At 37.8% G+C, this 23485-nt stretch overlaps 1 protein-coding gene across 10 annotated transcripts in view; it reads right to left on the bottom strand.

Moving 5' to 3' along the window:
• LRRC4C (leucine rich repeat containing 4C) overlaps positions 1-23485 on the bottom strand; it is an 834219-nt gene that overhangs the window by 322095 nt on the left and 488639 nt on the right. The window lies entirely within an intron of this gene.

The following is a 23485-nucleotide window of genomic DNA, read 5'->3' on the forward strand; positions in this document are numbered from 1 at the left end:
AAGTTACCCTCACTTTATAGATGAGGAAGCCAGAGCTCAGAGATACCAGAGATCTGTCCAAGGGCATATCAAATATGTGCTAAGCTCTTACTTGAATTCAGGTTTCTTGGATTGGGAACTCTGTGTTGTTGCTACTGCTCTATGTGGCCTCCTGGATTTACAGTCAAGCGGTAAAATAGAAAACAAATGTTTATGCCTGACCTATTAGGGGATTGATTATATACATGCATTTTATATGTTTCCTCTTATTTAATTCTCAAAATGTAGGGTGGGAAGTAATATCCTCATTTTTTTAAGATAAAAAGAGGTTAAGTACCTTAGCTGAGATCATGCTTCCAGTATTTAACAAACCTGGGATATGCACACAAGATTTTCAAACTGTGACTGACATCTCTTATTCAGGACAGCTTTTGGTGACTCTAGTCATCTAAGTACATATTGGGCAATTATCACAATAACATCTAATGTTTTTCTAGCTTTCTAATATTTTTCATATTTTTATAGGCACATTAGGAAATAAAAGATAAGCAAAATGTATTTTAATACTAAGCATCCCAGAACATATTTAGTTTTAATGCACACACACACACACACACATATATAACCAAAAATGACTGTAATAGATTTAACTTAACTATTATTTTACATAGTGAATTTTAATGGTTGCATAGTTTTCTATCATTTGGATTTATCAGAATTTATTCAGTCTTCCTTAATTAGCCATGCATAATTTATTTCCATTTTTTCTTATGATCACAGTGATGAATTGAACTCCAGGCCACATAGAATGTTATTTACGGTGTTTGGGAAAGAGAGAGACATGTTAATTAAGCTAAACCAAGAATAAATGCCAAAATTTAAAAACATTAGGTATTATTTGAGAAATCCATCAATAAACCAAACATCCGAGCTGTAGGGTCTTGCCCAGCTCTTGGAGAGATTGGCTTGATGCAACATGAACATATTAGAGAAGCGCTGTATAGAGATTTTTCAGCTCTTAGAGGAAGAACCTGACTACACCACAGCAAGAACCTGAAAGCCCAGTGGCTAGTTCAGTATTTGCAGTCATGTCAGTGCTTCTCATCTGAACCAACATCCTTGGTCCCCAACATGTTTGCAGTTCCTCTCCTCCCTCTCCCCCCTTTTTTTCTCCTCTTATTCCTACAGCCCTTGTCCACCTTCACCCACAGAAACATTCTTTGGTGCATGATCTATTTGACACTTTAATCATAAAAGAGGTCAGCATGTTTTAAGTATTAAGACCAGGGTTCCTTTCTCTGTCTAATTTCCCTCTTCTCTCTCCCTGTTCAAAGGGCCAACTCTGTACCTCACTGTCTTCAGGGAGGTTCATGGAAACAGAAAGCAGAAATATCCTCTGTCTCTGCCTTTTCCTCCCCATAAATCCTAGATTATAGAGTGATACTGGGGGTTTGGGGAAGAGGTAGAAGGGGAGGATAGGGTGTTTCTTTGTGGGTGCAGAGTAGCCCCAAAGAAGCTGAGGAAAGAATGTGTCTATGGGGTGGTGCCTGAACAGCTCAGACCCTGCCCAGCGGCACAGAGAGCAAGAGAGATGGTTGCCCAGTACATGCAGCCCCAGACAGGAGATGCCCATCCTCACTAAAGAGTCCTGTGTTCCCAGTGAAACAGAACCTGCACAGAGCCACCCAACCTGTCGGGATCACAGATATGGAAAAAAGGCAAGTCTGGGCATGATGGGTTGATAAAACTATGACAGTCGAGGGAAGGAAGACAATAGCCTGGCATGACACAAGGCCCCAGAGCCCGTGGCACACACCTAGGGGCAGCTCCTAAGAAAGTACAAATTCAATATACCTACCATTGGTACAAGAAGGAGATTCAACACTAGGTTATTTATTTAAAAGTCTAGAAATCTGACAGTTCTTATTCTTAGGGAATAGAAATGTAATTTTAAAAACTAGAAATATGACATTGTTTGCTGAATTTGTGGGTTAAGATTCATACTTCTACGTATGTGCACAGAAAAGCCATCAGCTCAGGCATCATGGTCACTCTGCCTACACTCAGATAAGTTCTACAACTGCACCCAGGGTATCAATAGGATAATTAGCTCTTGGTAATAATCCCTTTTCTTCTGGGCACTTTATGTTCTTGAATTGATTGAACATCTTCAATTATCTGCACTCTATCAGTCAAGAAGGTAAGCTTCAGACAGGTGATCGGACATGCCTGAGATCACATAGTTCAGCAGTCGGGGCTAGATTCCCACCCAGATCTCACTGGACTCTAAATCCCCTTTTCACTCTTTCTACTCCAGCTCCAAAGTACTTAAGATCCATAATCCTGGTAGTTTTAATTAGTGTTACTGCACTGCTCTATAATCTCTATTGTCCTGACATCAATCCACCCTGACTCTGTTACCACCCAGTCTTATTTTTAAGCCCCAGATATTAAATCGGCATAAAATATAGTCACATATGTAGCAGAAGGGAATTGAGGAACATCCCACAGGAAGAAAGGAATCCATTGCCACAGGTTAAGGTATTAAGGTCCTACTCACGCAAAGAATATGTTGGACAAAGGCTACTAAGTAGTGAGGATGGTTAGTACATAGGGCTTTAGGAAAGTTGGTTGGGCAAATTCATTCCCTCTACTTGGTCCCCGGACTGACTGCTTTTGTACACATTGCCTTAGCAGTCAGCCCCATAATAATACAGCAATGAAAAGGGATTGCAGTCATTGAGGGCCCAATAACAGGAAGAAAATTTGCCAACAGTTTACATAATATTTTTGTCCCTGAAAGGGCTTTATTACAATCAAGCCTATAAGCAAGCATGAAGTCCAGATGACTGCTGTGAGATTTGATCAATTAAAGTTTGAAAGCCTTTTTTATTTGCTTGGATGCCTGGTTCAGAGTGCAATCCATTATCATTTGTCACTCATAGGTGTTTTTTCAAAATTTCCCTCTGAAGTAGCAGAGAAACTATCCCTAAAGGAAAGCAAGCCACACAAGACATTTGAAAGTCTAGTTGTTTTTGGTAATGCTGAGTATCTCTTGCTGAAACTAAGAGAGCAAAGCATTACTTTTATTCGCTTCCCATGAGATGGAAAATAAATAGAAAGATTTCTGAGGCAGCTCTGCTTACCCAGCTCTCTTCTGGTCAATCACATTAGGGCTTAAACCAAGCAAGAAAAAAACTTAAAGATGACTTGGTCCTTGAAAAAAAGGGGACTACATTTATATATATGTATATATAAGTGTGTGTTTTTTTCTTTAATCAACTGCAACTTGCACAATTTACCATAGCTAAGATCTGGAAACAGCCCAAGTGCCCATCAGTAGATGAGTAGATAAAAAAGCTGTGGACTTTTACACCAGAGAATACTACGCAGCTGTAAAGAAGAATCTCGTACCCTTTGGGACAGCATGGAGGGATCTGGAGAGTATTATGCTAAGTGAAATAAGCCAGGCAGAGAAAGACAAACATCACATGATCTCACTTATATGTGGGATGTAAAGATCATAATAAACTGATGAACAGAATAGCTTCAGTGACATAGAAGCATGGATCTGACTGATAATTCTCAGAGGGAAAGTGGGGGTGGGTGGGTCGGTGGGGACAGATTAAACAAAGAATTTATATGCATATATGTATAACCCATGGACACAGACAATAGTGTGGTGAAGGCCTGAGGTGGGGGGGGTGCAGGGTAGAAGGGGTCAAGGGGGAGAAAAGGGGACATCTGTAATACTTTCAACAATAAAGGTAAATTAAAATAAAAAATCATCCCACTTTTGGTAGACAAGTCCCAAACCAGTGTGTTATGCAGACACTGTCAATGTACTTGGCATGCTGCCTAGTACACAGTTTAAACATGTTGGCTGCTTAGTTCCAGGTGAGAAAGGAAAGGTCAAAACAAGCTGTGTTATTACTGTAAAGGCCAATCTGGTATGTTCTATTTTATCATCCCAGTGAGTCCAAATTTTCCATCTCTTTCAACACATAGCTTAAAAACCTTGTCCTGATTGATTCCATACACTAAGATCTGTGTTTTCATTTAGGAACTTTATTATACATGAATATGCCTTTTTTATTATAAACTAGATTCTTTAGTTAACTTTTAAAAGTGTATATAAGTCTTATCTCTATTAGAGGCACATCTTCTCTTATCACTGGGATTTTGCTTTGCCCAGGGAAAGTTACAAGGCGCCTGTTCCGACACGCAGGAAAATGGGTGCAGTGACATGGCTGCTGAAGCACTCCTCTGCAATGCACTCCGCTCCATAATTGTGAATTAATTGTAAAATAAAAACGGGGGAGGGGGGCTCACTCACCCTCAGTAAGCCAAGCAGGACAGTGCTGGGAGAGAGCTCAGCGGAGATGGCAAAGTTTGCCTTACATTTGGATCTGCTCCAAGCTTCAGAAGGGGCTGCTGCCTACGTTTCTGACCTTCCCTCCTTACTGATTTTGCCCCTTACTATCCTTTAATGAAAGTACTGGCTTTTTCTTTTGTCTTCCCTTCCCCTCCCCCTCCCCCTTCCCCTCCCCGTTCCCTTCTCCTTTCCCTCCCCCTCCCCCTTCCCCTCCTCTTCCCCTCTCCTTTCCCTCCCCCTTCCCCTTCTCCTCCCCCTTCTCCTTCCCCTTTCCTTCCTTTTACTTCTCTACATCTATCTTGTTAGTCTTTATCAAAGTACCCTGTGTCATTTTTAAAAAATATGTCTTTATTGATTTCAGAGAGAGGAAGGGAGAGAGAGAGAAACATCAATGACAAGAGAGTCATTGATCGGCTGCCTCCTGCATGCCCCCTACTGGGGATCGAGCCCGCAACCCGGGCATGTGCCCTGACCAGAATCAAACCTTGATCTCATCAATGCTCAACTGCTGAGCCACGCCCGCTAGGCCCCTGTGTCATTTTTTCTTACCATGTTTTTGCCTCTCTAAAATTACCCTACACTATCTATTTACTGGGCGTTGTGTTTATTGCCTGCTTCCTCCATCGGAATGAATGCTGGACAAGGACAGGCCCCATGTCTGGCCCCATGTCTGTCCTTTACAAAGCTGTATCCTTAGTGCCTGGAATGACATCTAGCATATAGCTGTTACCCAATAGCTGTTGGAAGATTGAATAAACGAAGGAAGGAATTTGGATATAAAGGGTACTTTAGAATTTCTGCAAGAACAAGCTGAGTTTATCAGAATAGAAGAACACATGAAGATTCAGGAGGAAAAATTCTAATAAAAGGGAGCCTTTTGCCTAGTGTGGCCTATGCCTTTCTTTGAGCAAAAAGGAAACAATGTTTGGTGATTAACTAGAGCACAGGTCCAGCAGAGAAGAGGCCAGGGATTTTCAACCCTGAGGATTTTCTAGAAGTGCAGTCTTGGTGATAGGTGAAAAATGGTGGGTCTAGTATGTTCTCACTTAGTACAGGAATAAACATTGATATTTAGTAATTGATGTCATAAACTCTATCTCTGCATCTAGTTTGCTATTTAGAATGGAATCAACCTGAAAGAAATCTGAAGGTTCAGGATTATTGGAGTATGTGAGCTCCATTTAGGGATTTCACAGCCACTCCATGGCCACTGACACTGATAATTTTTCTGTATGCCTCAAACACTATGCAAAAACATTTAGAGCCATTATTTTGTTTGATCCTCACAAGGCCTCTATGTACAAGTATTATATTTTTCCTTCCTTTAACAAGTGAGTTTACTGAGGCTTACAGAGTTTAAGTAAGTTGCTCAAAGTCACAGAGGAAATTATAGTACGCCTTGAACTCAATACCAGGTAGGCTTCACTCCAAGTCCACACTCAAAACCACTTTATTACTAAGTGTTCCTGAGGACACTGACATTTTGGCAAGCAGCTATTTGTTTAGCTTGACTATCCTTCCCATACCATCTCTGGCTCTCTGCACTAAATGCTTGTGACACCCCTAGAACTCTTGACCCACCTCTGTCGAGAACCATTGTGTTAGTAAACCTAATAGAACATAAGGAGCAATATCTCCACTATCAATCTTGTTGATCAAACTTCCCAAACAAGAGATCACCTGTTTATTTGTATTCCCCAGGGCCACATTAGACCAAAGACTTTTACTATAATTTTGCTAATCTAGATTGCTCACAAATAAATAAGAAATTTGGATACAACAAAGGAGTCATCTTCTCTTGGTACATTCGAAGTATGGAAATTTCATGTTTGATTTGATTATATTCACAGGAACAAATCATCAAAATTTTATGCATATCACCATAATGTAGGAAATTGTTTGCAAAGGTCATAGAAGTGTCAAGGTTAAAATTAGTTACTAACTCATACAGAAATGCAAGTTAGATCTTTACTACTATGGCCTAAGATTTTTACTAGTATTATTGGATTCTAATTTCAGTATCAATATCTCTCCATCCCAGGCTCTGTACTCTTATAGATGAATCTTTCCAAAATACTACTACTTTCATGGTAGTACAGGCTACTCTAAAACAAGCAATGATGTCCCACTGAGTAAACACTTTATGCTTCCCTGACCTGTCTTCAAGGTCCTCCATAATTGAGACTCTATCTGATGCTCTAACTTTATCTTCTGCGTCTCCCCATGTCATTATTTCTTGTCATTAATTCCCTGATGCCTTTAACCTTCACTTTCAGGTATACACTCTTTTCATTGTTCTTGCTGAGAATTCCCTTCTTAATACTTGATGCTTATCCAGGTGCTATCAACCTTTCACTGGCCAAATATTTCTCCCTTCATGGCATGTGAACCTAAAGCTCTTTCTCTTTCTTCTAAAGACCCAGGACTTTTATTAAAAGAAATAAAAATATGGCTAGGTGATTTCTGATGATGAAGCACATTCAGAAATCACTCAACTGGCACATCTAATTATTTTGGTCTAATAGCTTTATTTTCATTTTATCATCATCATCATCATCATCATCATCATCATCATCATCACTTCTTCATTTCATATATCATCAAAATTTCCTTGATGGGTGGATCTGGGTCTAATCCATCAAGGTCCTAATTAACAGAAGGTACTTAAATATGTTCTGATGTGTTGTGAATCACTTGGCGATGTATTTATAATTATGTTGACATTTTTTGCTTATGGTCAATATGAGAATATATCTTATCCTAACAATAAATAAAATTTTCATTTTATTGTACTGTAGCCAATCCTAGATTGGAATATAAAATTATAAGGCTACCTCGCCTATCTCTTACCTCAAGAAAGGTAAGGATATCTACTAAGTGAAGTAACTTTCAAGAACTTTTAACAGAGCTTTATTTTTGTATCCTGTTGGTCTCACAAAATATTTTAACAGGTAGAGATATCGTGGACTCTTTCTTGATAAACTCATTTGAAATCCCAGTTGGAGATGTGCATTCTGTAGCGCTTTGATATGGGTGGAAATCCACGTGTGCAAATTGTGTTCATAAGAAAAGAACAAAAGTGAAAATGAGTGTTAGTCTCCCAAGGGTTGGATATTTTTAGTCAAATGAAAATGCACTGATGGTAACCATGGGAATAAAAATGAAGAGAAAAAAAGTCTTACATTATCATAAAATAGAAAAAAAGATTTTTAAAAAGTGAGAAAAAAAGAGAATGAAAATGAGGAGAGATGAAGAAGAGAAAATAAAGAATGAAGGTAATAGTGAGTTAAAATAAAGGACAAATGGGAAAGAGAAGCAGGTGTCATCAACAGTCGTCATGGGTAATGTCCATGCACATGGTCCGGACTGGATCTTGTAGTAATTATGGTTCATTCCAACTCAGTGGCCTTTTGGTATAATGATGCAAAATAACAGATACAGTGTTGGGTCTGGGAAGGCACATTGTAAGTAAGGAGTTTGAAGCTTAGTTTTATTACATTCACCATGTAGTTCCTCCTAATCATGATTCTTGATAGTATTTTGGGCATGCCCCAAAGGAATTCATGAATGTGTCTTTGCTGAGCCACCCTTCCACACTCTGACTTCCCAGGAAGAGATGTTCATACAGAGGATAAAGGAAAGAAAAATCTTAAAAGGACAATGACAAAAGACAATCACAGCATCTCTTTACTATTGGAAGATCTTATATCTGAGACAACAAGCCATTCTGACTAAAGGGAATGGATCACACGCACAAGGCAAGAAAATAGAAAGGGGAGGAAATGAATCCAAGGACAATGACTGGCAAGGCAGATGCAATCATTCGAACTTCAAATATGCCATTATGGTAACATCAAGCAATTGAGGCATAATTCTCCCTCCAAAAATTACACCAGCAATGACTTTGATAATTACCAAAGGAATTATCATTTCAAGATTGATGTGTGATTTGAAGTGGGCTCGTGAGCACTGCCAAAGCAGGCAAGAAAAGAACCACTTACTGCCAAGACTTGCTTTGAGCGCTTCAGTCACATCTTATGACTGCTTTGGCTCCTGTCCTAATATTCAAGTGAGTTTAATTCCCAGCAACACTACATATAAGGTGTGCAGACACAAACTTGGAATGCTAATATAGAAAATCTAATACAGATCTTAACAGAGTTTATGGAAAAAGCAAAGCTCATGTACAGAGCAGACGGTGGCTAAACGTCAGTGCAGACTTGTAAGTGGATATGGATTGTGTACAGAGATTCGGGGCAACCCCAATTCTCTAGAACATGGCAAAAAGTCAGAAAAAGCTTCTGAATGGCAAAGGGTCTTTGCTGAGTTTATTCACTTTATAACACTAGAAGAGGCCCTCAAGCCCTCACTGAGAACCAATTTATTTGTAATTTAGACACACATTTCAGGCAAGTGATTATCAGACTCCCAAGTTACAGCAGCTCAGAGTGAACAGGAGGAGATTGAAGTGGAGAAGGGCTGGTTTAAGAAAACACTGAAATTACAGAAAACAATGTAATCACATAAGCTCTCCAAAAGTCTGGCAGGATAATTCGAAATGTAAAAAGGCTCTGCCTATTTACTATTGGTGCTAAAAATTGTACATAATTCTTGGCTAAAAGCTCTTTGAATCATTAGCTATTGATCTTGGGTCATCACAAACTACAACCTACCTATGCATGTTTGTATGTTACTGCTCAGTTATAGACACAAACACATATAGAAAGAGAGAGAAAGAAACATTTACCTAAGCCTCAAAATTCAACCTGAAATTCGAATTTAAATAGTAAAGGAATAACCAACATATTTAATAAAAATAATTCTTGAAAAGATAAATATTATATGAAACTTTATTATCTAAGGAATTTTTCAGTGTAATAGATTTCCAAAAATGTAATAATTTTCTCTTGTGACCCTCTCTTTTGGGGGATTGATAGGACTTCTCCCTTAAACAAGAAAGCAAAAAGAAAAGAAAAAAATGCACACTGAAAAATACAAAACACTGGTGAAAGAAATTAAAGAACACAAATAAATGAAAAGACATCCCATGTCCATGGTTTGGAAATTCAGTAATATCAAAATGTCCAGGATACCCAAAGCAATCTACAGATTTAAGGCAATCCTTATAAAAATCTCAATGGCAATTTTTTTCAGAAAGAGAAAAAAAATCCTAAAGTCCATATGGAAAGGACCCTGAACAGCTAAAACAAACATGAGAAAGAAAACAAAGAGAGAAAACTCACATTTCCTGACTTCAAAACATATTACAAGGGTCCAGTATCAAACAGGATGGTAATACATAAAGACATACATGTGGTGCAATGGAATAGAACAGAGAGCCCAGAAATAAACCCAAGCATATAAAGTCACATGATCATTGTCAAGACTACACAATGGGGAAAGATAGTCTCTTCAACAAATGAGGTTGAGAAAACTGGATAACCACATGCAAAAGAATAAATGTGAAATGTTACCTTATACTTTATACTATATACAAAAATCTTATACACAAAAATCAACACAAAATGGATTAAACAATTAAATGTAAGACCTGAAACTCTAAAACTCCTAAAAGTAAACAAAGGAATGAGCTTCATGACATTGGTTTTGGCAGTGATTTCTTGGATCTGACACCAAAAGCAAAGGCAACAAAAGCAAAATTGGGCAACTGAGACTACCTTATATTACAAAGCTTCTGCACAGTGAACAAAACAATCAACAGAATAAAAGATGATCTAGAGAACAAGGGGAACATATTTACAAACATATATCTGATAATGGATTAAAATTCAAAATGCATAAGGCACTCCTACAACCCAATACAAAGAATAAATAATACAATTAAAAATGGGCAAAGGACTTGAATAGATACTCCTCAAAGGAAGATTATATATATATAATATATATATATATATATATATATATAAAATCTCCGATATATGGAAAGATGCTCAACATCGCTAATCATCAGGAAATACAAATGAAAACCACAATAAGATATCACCTTACACATTAGGATAGTATGATCTATATCTATCTATATCTATATCATCTATCTATATCTATATCTATTTATATCTATATCTATATATAAATGATAAATAATGAGTGTGGGCAAGGATGTGCAATCTTGGTGGGAATGTAAAATGTTGCAACTACTATAAAAAGCATTATAGAAGTTTCTTAAAAAATTAAAAATAGAACTACTACAAGAAAAGCCAGAAATACCATTTTTGGGTATTTATCCAAAAGAAATAAAATAAGGATCTTGAGGAGATAATTGAATACATGTTCACTGAGCATAATTTACAACAGTCTCAACAGCCTGAAGGTGGAAACAGCCTGAATGTCCATTAACAGATGAATGGATAAACAAAATGTAGTACAATGCATCCAACAGAATATCATTTGACCCTTAAAAAGAAGAAAATTCTGTCATATGCTATAACTGATGAACCTTGAGAACATTATCCTAAGTGAAATAAGCTAGTCACACAAGGGCAAACTACACAATCACACTACACTTATAGGATATCTAACTTAGTTGAACTCATAGGAGCAAAAAGTGGTTGCCCGGGATCGGGGTGGGTGGGAATGAGGGAGTTGTTCGTTATGTACAGAGCTTCAATTTGAAAGATGAAGATTCTTCAGAGATCTGCTCTACAATAATGTGCATATAGTTAACAATACTATACTGTAGTCTTTAAAACTAAAGAGATTAGTTTTCAGCTTGTATGCTTTTCATCACAATTTTAAAAAGAACATTGATTTAAATATACACTTGACAATAAAATTCAATATATTTATAGTTAAAGGAAAAGATGTAAATATGTAAAACATTAGTATACATATTTTAGGATTGGTGGTCTTCATACATAAAAGATCCATAAGCATGTATATTTTCACACATACATACACACATATACACACACATTTCTTAGCCTTTTTGCCATCTCCCTGCTCTGTTTTGGACATGTACCTTTTTGTTTGTTTTTTTAATGCAGGATCCAGAATAAACGTAAGAGTTGATAGAGTCTGATCAGTGCTGAGACTTTTTTGGTTCTAGACACTATATTTTTAATACTTCCCAATCGATCAATCAGTCAGTGAATTTATATTATTATACTTAAGTCATATTATAAGTATACATATTTCCATAAATTCTTTCTCAGTGCATCAGTGAGTGTGTGTTCATATTAAGCTTTCATTCATTTCCTAGACATAGGATACCAACCAGAGCTCCATTTACAACTCACTTACAAAATAAAAATGGTGTATATGCCTTCTGACCTCTAGCTTCATAAATAAAAGGCCAGGAATGTGCCTCCATTTCTCCATCCTATTTGGAACATCACAGTCCTATTCACATCAATGTTTACTGAATACACTAATCCCCATTTGATTAAAATAAACAAACCCCTTTGTCTCCCTTTCTCAGCAGAGTGAAGTGTTTTCATAACGTTAAATAAATTCACTAAATTAGAAAGGTGAAGGCATGCTATGTTAATTTCTATGACTGACCAGAACCTGTTAAAATTGACTTTAATTGGCAGTTTTCAAACATTACATTAAAATTTTCAAGTAACCACCTGCTATACTGGAAGAAATAGATTCTCTTTACATCTGAAATCACCTATTCTAATGGGCCTTGGGGGCATTTTTGGTGTTTGTGGGAGCATTTTTGGTTGTCACAACAAATGTTCGGAACATAGGTGTCCCACCAGACACTCAAGCAGGTGAAGAAGAGGCTTGCATTTAACAGCTCTCTTATTCTTGGTGACTATACCTTCCTGGAGGCATCTGACTATACATTGTTTTTTTGTGAGGAAGAGCCTATCTATTTACATATCAACAAATATATTTTTAAAATCCCTTTGCTTTATTTCTCCTTTTATTACAGTTGGATGGTTATCTTGATTACCAATTATTAGTATTGTAGGTGTGAGGTAAAAACATTCCAAACTTCATTTTATGATAGCAAAGAACATTTACCATATCAAGGGGGGATTAGGTCTCAAAGGTCCCGTAGCTCTAGACAGGCTTATGGCAGCCATAAACCTGGAATTTATTCGAAGTTTCTCTAGCATTGTGGTCAAGGAACTAATCATCAATTCACCAAGGCTCCTGGCTCCAGTGTTAAGGTTTTACTTAAATTGAATTAAATGGGCCTGGGCCATTTTTCTGAGCTCAGTCCCTTAGCTCAGATGGCAGTTTTTACACTTGCATTATTTTTTGCTATCCTAAATCTTTTTTTCTGAGGTCCCTGCTTGGTGTCTACCATTCTAGGCCTCATCTCTCTCTCCACCTGTTGCCCAGTACTATGGAGAAACAATTCCTTATGTTATCTATTTGCTTGAAAATTATCATTGAATATTTCCTAATTTGTGTTCTTTAGTATTGGGTAGAGTGGGCATATGGTCATATTAGCCTAGGACAGAACCGTATACAACTTTTGCAGATAATTCTACACCTGTGATATTTTAGCATCTTTCTTTCACAGCCATAGAGTACAGATTTGAAAGATAAATGTTTGTGCCTTCCTTCTTACTGACAATTAAGTGAAGACGGTAACTTCCTGAGGACTCAAGAGCCCTTTAGCAATGAAGAGTCTGACTATGTTTGATGTTTGACTGCTGACATCTTCCAAACCCTCACCTCTCCACATCTGGATATGTCAACAAGAAAGCCCATGAGCTCTCCCATTTGGCACAAGCAGGAAGTTCTGACCACATGTTCTGGGTGTATAGTGTCTTCCAAAAATTCAGGTCTCTCTGGAAACTCAGAATTACCTGTATTTTGAAGTAGGGTCTTTATAGACATACATAGGAGCGGGGCATGAAACAGATTTCCTCTCAAAAGTAACCCTTCTGCCACTGGTATCACAGAAGCGATTGCAGACTTCTAGCCTCCAGACATATGAGAGAAAAAAGTTTCTTGTGTTTAAGCCACCTAGTTTATGATAATTTTACAACAACCCCAAAAAACTAATATGACATGCAAGCCCTAGCTCATGCACAGGAAATCTTCCCTGGGCCTGTCACCTAACCACAATCAAATGCAAAGCCAGATAAATCCTTCCTTTTTCCCCTCTAGGCCATTATTGGATTTCCTTGGGAGCCTGCTCTGCTATATCCAGAAAGCCTCATTATGTGAGTAATAAATCATTTCATATCCTCTAGTGTATATGTAGCATCATCAGCTTCAAAATCTCAACTAATTTTGGCTTGGAGGTCTATTTCACTTCCATTAAATTGACTACATTACCTGTCTTCTAAGTCAAGTTCTCCCACTAAATGACTATACACATTTTAGGAAAGCAGATAGCATTTGGGGATTTGTTTTTTGTTTTCTTTTTTGTTTTTATTTTAACAGTTAAAAAAGAAGAAGAATTAACTAAGTTAATTCCAGTGAAATGCTTAGCTTGGTATCTGGATTATAAAAAGTTTTCAATAAGCAGTAGTCATATCATGTACAGGAAATACTTCTTAAAAATTTTTAACAGTTTGTCCCCTTTGAGGGAACATTCCTCCCCTTTGAAGGATACATTCAGGTAATATCTATACAAGGCAGCCAGTTACATCATTTAATAAAATCAGATCATTTTGGTCAAACAATTTCATTGAAGTAACTAAATTAACAGGCTCTTGTAGTATCACAAAGATCAGCTTTCCTAAATTATCTTATAGGAACAGTTTTGCCTAAAAAAAGGAACAAAAAAGAAATAGAAAATATCACAGGGTTTCATTGTTAAAAATATTGTAGATGCTGTGATATTATGTGGTCTACTGGAAATTCATAGATATTTTCAGTTAAAAATAATAATTTACAACTATTAACTAACAGGTTACAACTTTTCTTTGACTTGACTTCCAAAACCTTTTTTAGAAACCATTTATTTCCCTTATATGTGGGATTTAAAGAACAGTATAAAGGATCAAACAAAGCAGAAACAGACTCACAGATACAGAGAACATACTGATGGTTTCCAGCATGAGGGGAGGGGGCTTGGGGGACTGGGTGAAAATGTGAAGGGATTAAGAAGTACAGATTGGTAGTTACAAAATAGTCATTGCGATATAAAGTACAGCATAGGGAATAGAGTCAATAATATTGTAATAACTATGTATGGTGCCAAGTAGATACCGAAAATATCAGGGGGGACACTTTGTAAAGTATATGATTATCTAACCACTATGCTGTATGCCTGAAACTAACACAGAATAATATTGAATATATACTATAATTTAAAAAAAATAAAAATTTTAAAATAAAATAAATTTAAAAAGCCATCGATTGATAATTTTACAGAAAAGGAGTTACAGAACAAGACAGTTCAGAAAATGCTAAGGTATATAAACCATTGTCTCTATTATTTTAACTTCCAATGAGTTTCTTGAGGTGATTGCAGCAATAGAGAGTCTCATCAACCTAATTTTCTTTGCTTAATTACCCAGCCATGAAAGTAAATTTCTCGGTTTTACACTCATTTGCTTGCCAGTTACTTAGGTTCTAACCAAAGTGTGCAATGCCTAAAGTAACTCCCATTATCCATAAAGGGATATTATTATAGAGGTCACCATCTTTTTTTTCAGTGGTACCAAGGGTCAAAACTTTGATTTCTGATTAACAGAATTAATTTCTTCTGTTAATTGAAGGTTACGTGAATGCTCCACATACTCCAGAAAATCTGCTGAGATGCCAACCTTTCCAACAAGGTCCTGACTTCTGATAAGCTAAACATGAGTAGCACACAAGTGTTACTGCTTCATAATAGGAGCTCACCTCGTCCCTGGATGCTGCATGAGGGACAGATGGGGATGTATTACCCCATGAGAGGCTTTATTTCTCAACAGTAGCATGGGAACCTTGCTCCTGTCTGCACACAGAAGATTAAAAAAAAAAAAATTATAGCTGCTCTCTGTATTATAAAAACTAGCAAATTAAAACCGACTGCCTCTGAATGGTAATCATTGTTACAAAATTAAAAATTCACTTTATGTTGTTTTTAAAATTGTGTATGTATGTACATATGTGTGTGTGGGGAGCGTCTTCTGGTATGGAAGATGTTATTTCTTTACATTTCAGTATATCCAAAGCCACTGACTATTCAAATGTAAATTCATTCATTCATTTATAAATAAAGAGTGCCTGGGACAGTTGGACATTGCTCTGCTTGGTCAGTGTGCCCCATATGTTGACAAGTAATTAGAAGAATATTCTATGATCAAATAGGTTCCAAATTCCCATTCTGCAAGCAGTGTAAGGTATCTGTTTAAACTCTAGTTACTTTAGTGATATAGAGAGGGTTATAAAACTTGATTAAGAAGATTTCCTTAATAAGTACTTCTGAATTAGATTCTAGCTGACTTGGTCTTCCATCACTAATTCCAACTGAATTAAAAACCATATAAAGGAAAAGTAAATTTTTGATAGTTTGTAGCAGCCTGTGGTCAAAGCAAAATCCCCAAATTTGGTAATGAACTGTATGCCAAGAATCCTGCCCTAAAAAATAACCCTGGTAACTTCAGCATTAGCTCAGTAAGCGAAAAGCAATCTTGATGTGTCCCAAGTGGTATTTTATTTGACAAGTTTAGTTTTTGGGTTGGTTCTCTAATGATGAGCCAACAAGGTTCACCAACACCAACTCTGTGTCAAAACGCAATGCTGATTGCTTTAGTCAGACCAAAAGATCCCAACATAGAAAATAATAAATTTATCTGGTTGTCTTATTATAGAATCACCTAGCTACGCAGGGTTTTAAACTTTGGGGTGCCAGTATTACTAAAAAATGGTAACCTAATAGAAAATGCATTGAAATAAGTCATGAGACCTGAATACATCTTAATATCTATAAACCATAAGGCTGAATGAACTTAGGTTTTTAGTTTCAAGCCCAGTCCATTTATATTCTAATATAAGTCCTTTAAGATGACATATTCCTATAAAAATCCAACACATTTCTGAGGCCAAATTAAGCTTAAAGGAATGGATAATAAACATTTAGTCTTCATTTGCTATAGTCCAAACATTGCAATAAGCAACTCGGATCACGTGATATTCCAAATAATATTGTGACATTGGTAGTACTGTATAATTGTCTTTTTTCCAGGGAAGGACAGTGAACATTTTGAAAAAGGCACCTAAGGTTACATGTTTAGTCACTGGCATGGCTCAGACTTTAATATAGCTGTATCTATTGATATAGCCCATGCTCTTAATCATCATGTTATATTACATCAAATTATCATTAAAAAAAGAACTGTTGCAAAGTTTTGTTAGAGTACGTTCTTTCAAAGAACTCCATATCAGTTTGAGCCACTGTAGCCACCGTATACTATATAATTTACTGTGACAAAATTTCTCATTTTTTCCAAATTTCCTTGTCCACCCTACTCTACATAGTTAAAGTAACTGAGCAAAAGTGACTTGCTGTTCCCTGTTCCGTGTAAATTAAATCCAGTCATCTCTACTTTCAAAAATTAGCCAGAATACAGTCCCTCTCACCACCCCCACCAATCTTATTCTAGTTCATCATCTTTACATGGGTTATCTCCAAATTCTAAGTACTTCCCCTGATTGGTCTTCATTTCCTCTTAGGCAGGCTAATCTCAGGAGAGCAGCCAAACGTGATCCTATTAAATCGCAAGTTGAATTGTTTCTGTCCTCTGCTCAAAATTAGTCAATGGTTTTGTTTTTCACTCAGAGTAGAAGTGATAAGTCCTTTTCAGTGAAGTAGGAGACCCTACCTGGCCTAATCCTCACTCTGTCTTTTGCCTGACCTACCTGGTCCCTGAACTCATCTTCTGATACACTCCCATACTCTCCTTCAAAGCCAGGGTCCTTCTTCTGTTCCTCAGAATCGTTGCTCTCTCTGCTGGAATGCTCTCTTCCCCATGCCCTCATGGCTCCCTTTCTCACCTCTCTCTTGCCTTTACCTACAGGCCATCTTCTCAGTGACACCCTTCCTGGTCATTCTATCTAAAGTTGCAATGCAGAGACACTTCCTACCTTCCTTTTCCTCTTTATTATTTTCTTCAGCAATGTATTGCCATCAAAATACAGTGTTTCTTTAAGTTATCTTATTTCTTTCTCTCTCTACCTACTCAAAGGTAAGCTCCATGGGCATATTTGTTCTCTGTTGTATTCCCAGTACCTATAAATGTGCTTGATATATTGTAGGCTTTTGATAAGTAAATAAAGGCATGAGTGAATGAATGAATGAAAACGAACAAATGAGGGCTCCCCTTTGCTCGGTGCTGTGCAATCCCTTTATGTGGCTGCTCAGTCCTGGCACCAGGAACCCAGTCCTATATAAGAAGGAAACACTAAGACTTGTGATCATTAAAATCTGGATCCTAAAATCTTTGCCCAGCTCTCCTTAAGTTCCTACATGGTCCTGATATGCACTACTCAGATCCACATACAGGAATTCCTTCTCTTGTTTCTAGCTCAGTTGTGCCAGAATCATTCTGTTTAAATGACAGCAATTTAGGATGGCTTTCTACCTAAAGCCTCAGCAGAATATCCCTTCTACCCTCACCAGGCCCAGGTGCCCTCCATCTACATGCAACATCAGTGTGACTGATACACACCTACCTGCAATTGTCAAAGGATGAAAGAGGTATATTCTCCTTCTCATGTAATAAGAATAATTTTTTTATTCAATTCCTTATCTTCCCCGTTTTCATTTAAACCTCCTAGATCTAACACCACTTTCTATTTCTTAATCATTCATCTCCCATGTAATTCAGTTTCATTTAAAAAACAAACAAACAAACAACTTTCAGCTCTACTGTTCTCATTTGCCATATCCTAGGAGGGGTCTGCAAATTGCCGAAGAAATGTATACATCACCCTCTAGGGTTCCATTTTTTCCTTAAGAGGCATTCCAACAATAACACAGAATGTCAGAGAGAGAGAGAGAGTGAGGGGAAGAGAGAGGTCATTAATTAAATGAAGCAGAGGAAATAGCTTGATATGAAAGCACAGATTATGATTTTCAAAATTGGAAACTATGGGAGCCCACAGTTAAATGTCTTTAGCACGCGTTTATCCAGCATTGTGAAAATGAGCGTCTGACTTGGAATGAAGTGAATCTTCAGCGGAATGAAGTATGCCTCATTCTGTAAAATATAATTTTCAAAGGATTTCGTGCTTAGGGAATACAATTCTGGCTAAGCAGCTCAGGGGGAAAATGTATTGTGAGCTGCATCTGCCTGGAGAGGAAGCTACACTCTGATACTGAGACCTCCTTCCGAATGGTGCAGGAAGACAAGTCTGCCCTTTGGTGTCTGGAATAGATTAGAGTCAGCCTATGATCGCCTCCTGGGTGACACAGTCAAGAGAATATCATTTCTTCTCTGCCTCTATTCTTCCGTTGGGGCACTTACATGCTATGAAATTCAAACGTGAAGAAACATTTCTCTAAATTTAAATTCCTTTTCAGGTCACCATCTCTATCATCAATTATGCCTCCTATAGAAAAACTTCAGTTCTATTTCCTGTCACAGAAGCTGCATTGGACTTAGCATCAAGTAATTCACTTACTTTTGTAATAATGTCCCAGATTGGCCATTATTGACCTAACTTGGCTTCCTTTAGAGTATAAGCCCCCCACCCAGAGAAAATCACTTAACCATGCTCAGTTTTGCTTATGTGTAAATTAGGAGTATCCACCTAATCCTCAGTGATAAATTGCTAGTCAAAGTTTGTAAATGTGCTATGTGAATTGTCAAGTGTTGAGTTTACATATTTTCAGCAATACCTTGCAGACCTAACCAAAAAAACATCAAGAAGTGCTCTTGAAAATTACAGAAGTCTTTACAAGGCCAATGTGTTTCTATTGCTATTTTCCAGCTTTCTGGTAAGGAAAAAAAAATCTAGTTCTATTAAGAAGTTAGAAAATCCTTGGATGAATTTATGATATTTCCATTGTGTCTGCTGAAGTCTAAAAATCTGAGTCTTATATTATACAATGGTTAATTTCTATAAGTAACTGTGTTTATGTGATATGTGAAGTAGAAAAACATGTATTTTTCTCAATTGCTAAGAAATTCCACTTTTATTAACTTCTTATCTAAATGAACTTTGGCCTATTGTGGTAAAAATACAAGTAAACAAAGTAATCTGGGCTCTCATCTTTTCACCCACTCATAATATATCCTTTTGCAAGTTATAATTACATCATTTTTGTCCTTTGTTATTAACTTCAGAAGATAAATATGAGAAAAGTTGATTTTTATAAGAAAGTGTGAAAATTGGTTCTGATTTGAGTCTTCTGATAATAACAATCCATCACTCAAACACTGCTATTGACAGTTGACAGTATAGAAAATAAATGGCTTTGGGTAGCTATTCCTTTTTGTCATAGACATTATTTTAAAAGGTCTCCTGGCTCCTTTGTAAGCATTCTAACCAAATGTTTACAGAAAGAGATACTGATTCCCTGCACCAAATACCCCATAACTGCCCAGGCTGGATAGTTCATATAACGTGGCTTTTACCTTCTAGGTATTTTTCCACTTACCCTACCTGATTCTCAGCCTTTTTACTTCCAACTAAGGCATGCTTCTCTCTGTTGAAGTAACTTTTATAAGGAAGAGACTGCTAGGCACCCAAGGACTTATGATTCAGGAAGTACACTTTCTGGTGACAAGAATGGATTCACTTGAAGTCACACACACTTACTTGTCCAGTCCCTCACCTGTGTTACAACAGCTTCATTTGAGAAAGCTGAGTGTGGGCATTTGACAGAGTACAGATTTCTCTTTTACATGCAAATGGAATGGCATTGACTTCATTCATCCTTTCCATGTCAGCCTGAATTATCTGCCAATCACAGCAGTTTAGATTATAGAGGTTAATATTTGGGAGCCATTTACATTTAGTTCTATTTTACACAGACATCTTTATCTGTCTATACAGATTGAGAGTCTGTTACATTCCACAGTGATATATGGATAGATAGAGATATAGAGCATCTTTTAAAACTTAGTTAATGCTATAGCCTTGTGGCTCAGTTGGTTGGAGTGTGGTGCCATGTACCAACAGGTTGTGGGGTAGATTCCCAATCAGGGCACATACCCAGGTTCCATCTCTGGTCAGGGCGAGTACTGGAGGCAACTGATAGATGTTTCTCTTTCACATTGATGTTTCTCTCTCTCTCTTCCCCCCCCCCCCCAATCCTCTCTCTCTAAAAATCAAGTTTAAAAAAATTAGTTAATATATTTGAAGGGAATATAACAGATATCAAATTAGGTCTTCTCTCTAAAATGTTTTCTCAATGCTGAAATCACCAATATCTCTCATGTATCATTTTAAAGCAAGATTTCATTGTGTGTGTTTTTTACCACCTGCTATAGATTTTATGAATTTTATGACACATTCTTATTACAAAAGCTCTTACATTTGGACAATGTCAAAACCATATGTTTAAAAATCTCATGAATATTTTTCAAAAAGGGAATAGTACAAGAATCACAGAGGGGGAAGGAAAAACAAACACTAAGATCACATACACTGTGGAGATCCAGACTTCAGTACATTCCCTTGCTTTTATCATTCGTTTGGTTCATAGTCAAGTTCACACCACCACCTGCTTTGCCATTAGCTGATGTTCACTGAGATCTTATTGCGCATCAAGCATAGAGCTGCACATGTACACAATCAGAATGATAGTATATGAAGTACTTCTCTCATTACTACATGGTTCACAATTATTATTATCATAGTTCATAGTACTGCATCGGAGAAGAGTTAATTAAATTGTCTGAGGTCACACACACAAAAGTGGTTGAGCTGGGGTTCTAACTTCAGAGATGCTACACAACAACAAGTCAATATTCTTCAACTGCCAGCAGATGCCTAATTATTACTCTCACCCAAATACAACCAAATTCCATTCTTTGGCTGCTTGCTTTTCAGAATCTAGCTCCATGACCACAGCATCAGTGATCTTAACATTCCCCAAAGCTTCCCACAATTCTAAGCCATTTCACTTTGTAAAAGAGATTTTTATGACATGAAATGTGCTTTACACCTTCCTAGCCCACTCACGAATAGGCTCATTTCCCCTGGGGGCACAGTTTCTGTGCATCTTGGAACAGAGATATTTAAAAGAAATTCAATTTCTGTGAGTAATTGCTCAATGTGAATAATGATATAAAAATATTAAAATAAGTCCTTTCAAAGGAGAGAAAAGAATTCACTGTGCTTCCTCCACAGAATAGTGGCCGAGTCGTCTGACCTCCCGCTCCCTGGCCTGAATGTCTGATGTGCTCTCCCCCCCTTGGCTTGCCCTCTCTGGAATGAGCAGACTACCGTCTGACTACCTGATGTTCTTTCCTGGGCTCTTACCTCAGTTAAAAATGGGAATGAGGCTGATTGGGTCTTTTGTGTGTGCCAAGTGCTGGCCGATCCCCACAAAAGTTAGCTCACACTGGAGATGTGTCAGGCGTGCAGAGCAAGGATTCTGCTGGCTGCCAGGGGAGGGAGGGCAGGGGACAGAACTAGTGCAGTGGCCCAGTAATTGCCTGTGCTGTTCTAGGCTGCAGTAAGCTTGAAACCGATGAAGATGTCGCACTAGCAATTTCAACATGTGACAGGTCCATATGTGAAAGATATGCGGCTGAAGAAAGGGAAAGGTACTGGCTCTACTCTGGAAACTCTTCGTTGCTCTTTCCCCAGTAGAGTGAGCTATTTCCAAAAGGGAAGATTCAGGAAGGTTTTGTCTGGCCTCTCCTTCGTTTCTCTTCTCCCCTCACTGTGCCCTGACATTTCCCTAACGCAGAACGGTTTGCGTGAGAGTTACCTTAAGAATATAACAGTGCAGAGTTGGTAGAGCGACAAGATGTCCACTTGGAACAGCACTCTGGAAGTGCTATGTAATCACGTGACCATATCTGTCACCTATTGTTTGACATTTATGTTATGCATGTGAAGCATATTTGCCCCCAAATGGCATTTCTTTGATTTTCAGAAGCCCTGCCATGATCTTACTGGCATATATAAAGTGTGATATATTATTATTATCATAATTCAAAACAACTACTTAACCCAAAACTGTCAACAGAGCCTCTTAGCAAATATTGTTTCATTTAGTGTTCATCACACACACTTGAGGTGGGTACTATGAACAACATTTTATCAAAGAGAAAACTGAGGTTCAGAGAAGCTATGTGCCTTGGCAGGATTACATAATTAGTGATTGGCAGCCCTCGATCTGTAGCCCAGAACCAGTGATCTAATTACTCTGCTCTCCTTACTACCACACACTTCTTAAAACATATATTTGTCGAACGGATTTGTGTTCAAGAAAAATACAGCTGTGCATTGAAGGGTGAATTTAAAATTAGGCATTTTTTTTTAAAGACTGGCCCAGGCTCAGAAGTGAAATGTTCTGTGTGATCTTTTGAGCTAAGACATACTATGGGAAAAACAAAAGTTTAAAAGGCACAAATGCAGAGTGATTCAGAGAAGCACATGTGATCCAGGGGCTCAACTTAAGCTTCTGAAGGCTTGCTGGGGTCGAGAAGAGAGACTCTTGATGAGCCTGTTGCCTGGTGCTTCTCTTTCCATTGGTCCCCATGTATCTATCTATATTTTGCAGGCCCCAGAATTAGCTCATACTATGTAGAATGAAAGTGGAAGGCAGGTAGGAACCAAACAAGGAGGTGGGGACATGAATGGGAAGGCAGTCTGCCTTTTAGCTGTAGCCTTAAATGCTGTTGAGCACAATAGAGACTCATGTCATCTGAGGAAGCCTTTGCAAAGCCCCACAGACCAGCGGATGGAGGGCTTCCCATTCCTGGACTCGGACGTCAGGAAGTCAGGGGTTGCACCTTGTTTTATCTATGAACTCAGTGCCTGGGATGGTATGGGGTACTTAGCAAGTGTTGCTTTCCCCTCCAGTTGTAACTCTGGAGGATCTGAGCACTGAAGATACTTTGGTAATGAAAACCTTCGGGGGAACCTGTCAGTTAAACAAGCTCATGCCAGGTAAGACGCCTTGTATAGAGCTTAGGAGCACCGTTCAGAAAGGAAGTTTGTTTTAACACAGATTCAGCTTCTTCCTCCCTAGTTGAAATCCACTCCCTTTTTCTTTGCCAAAGCTACTTAGCTCCCTTTTCTCAA

The sequence above is a fragment of the Miniopterus schreibersii genome (assembly GCF_964146895.1).
Source record: "Miniopterus schreibersii genome assembly, chromosome: 12".
Lineage (NCBI taxonomy): Eukaryota > Metazoa > Chordata > Mammalia > Chiroptera > Miniopteridae > Miniopterus > Miniopterus schreibersii.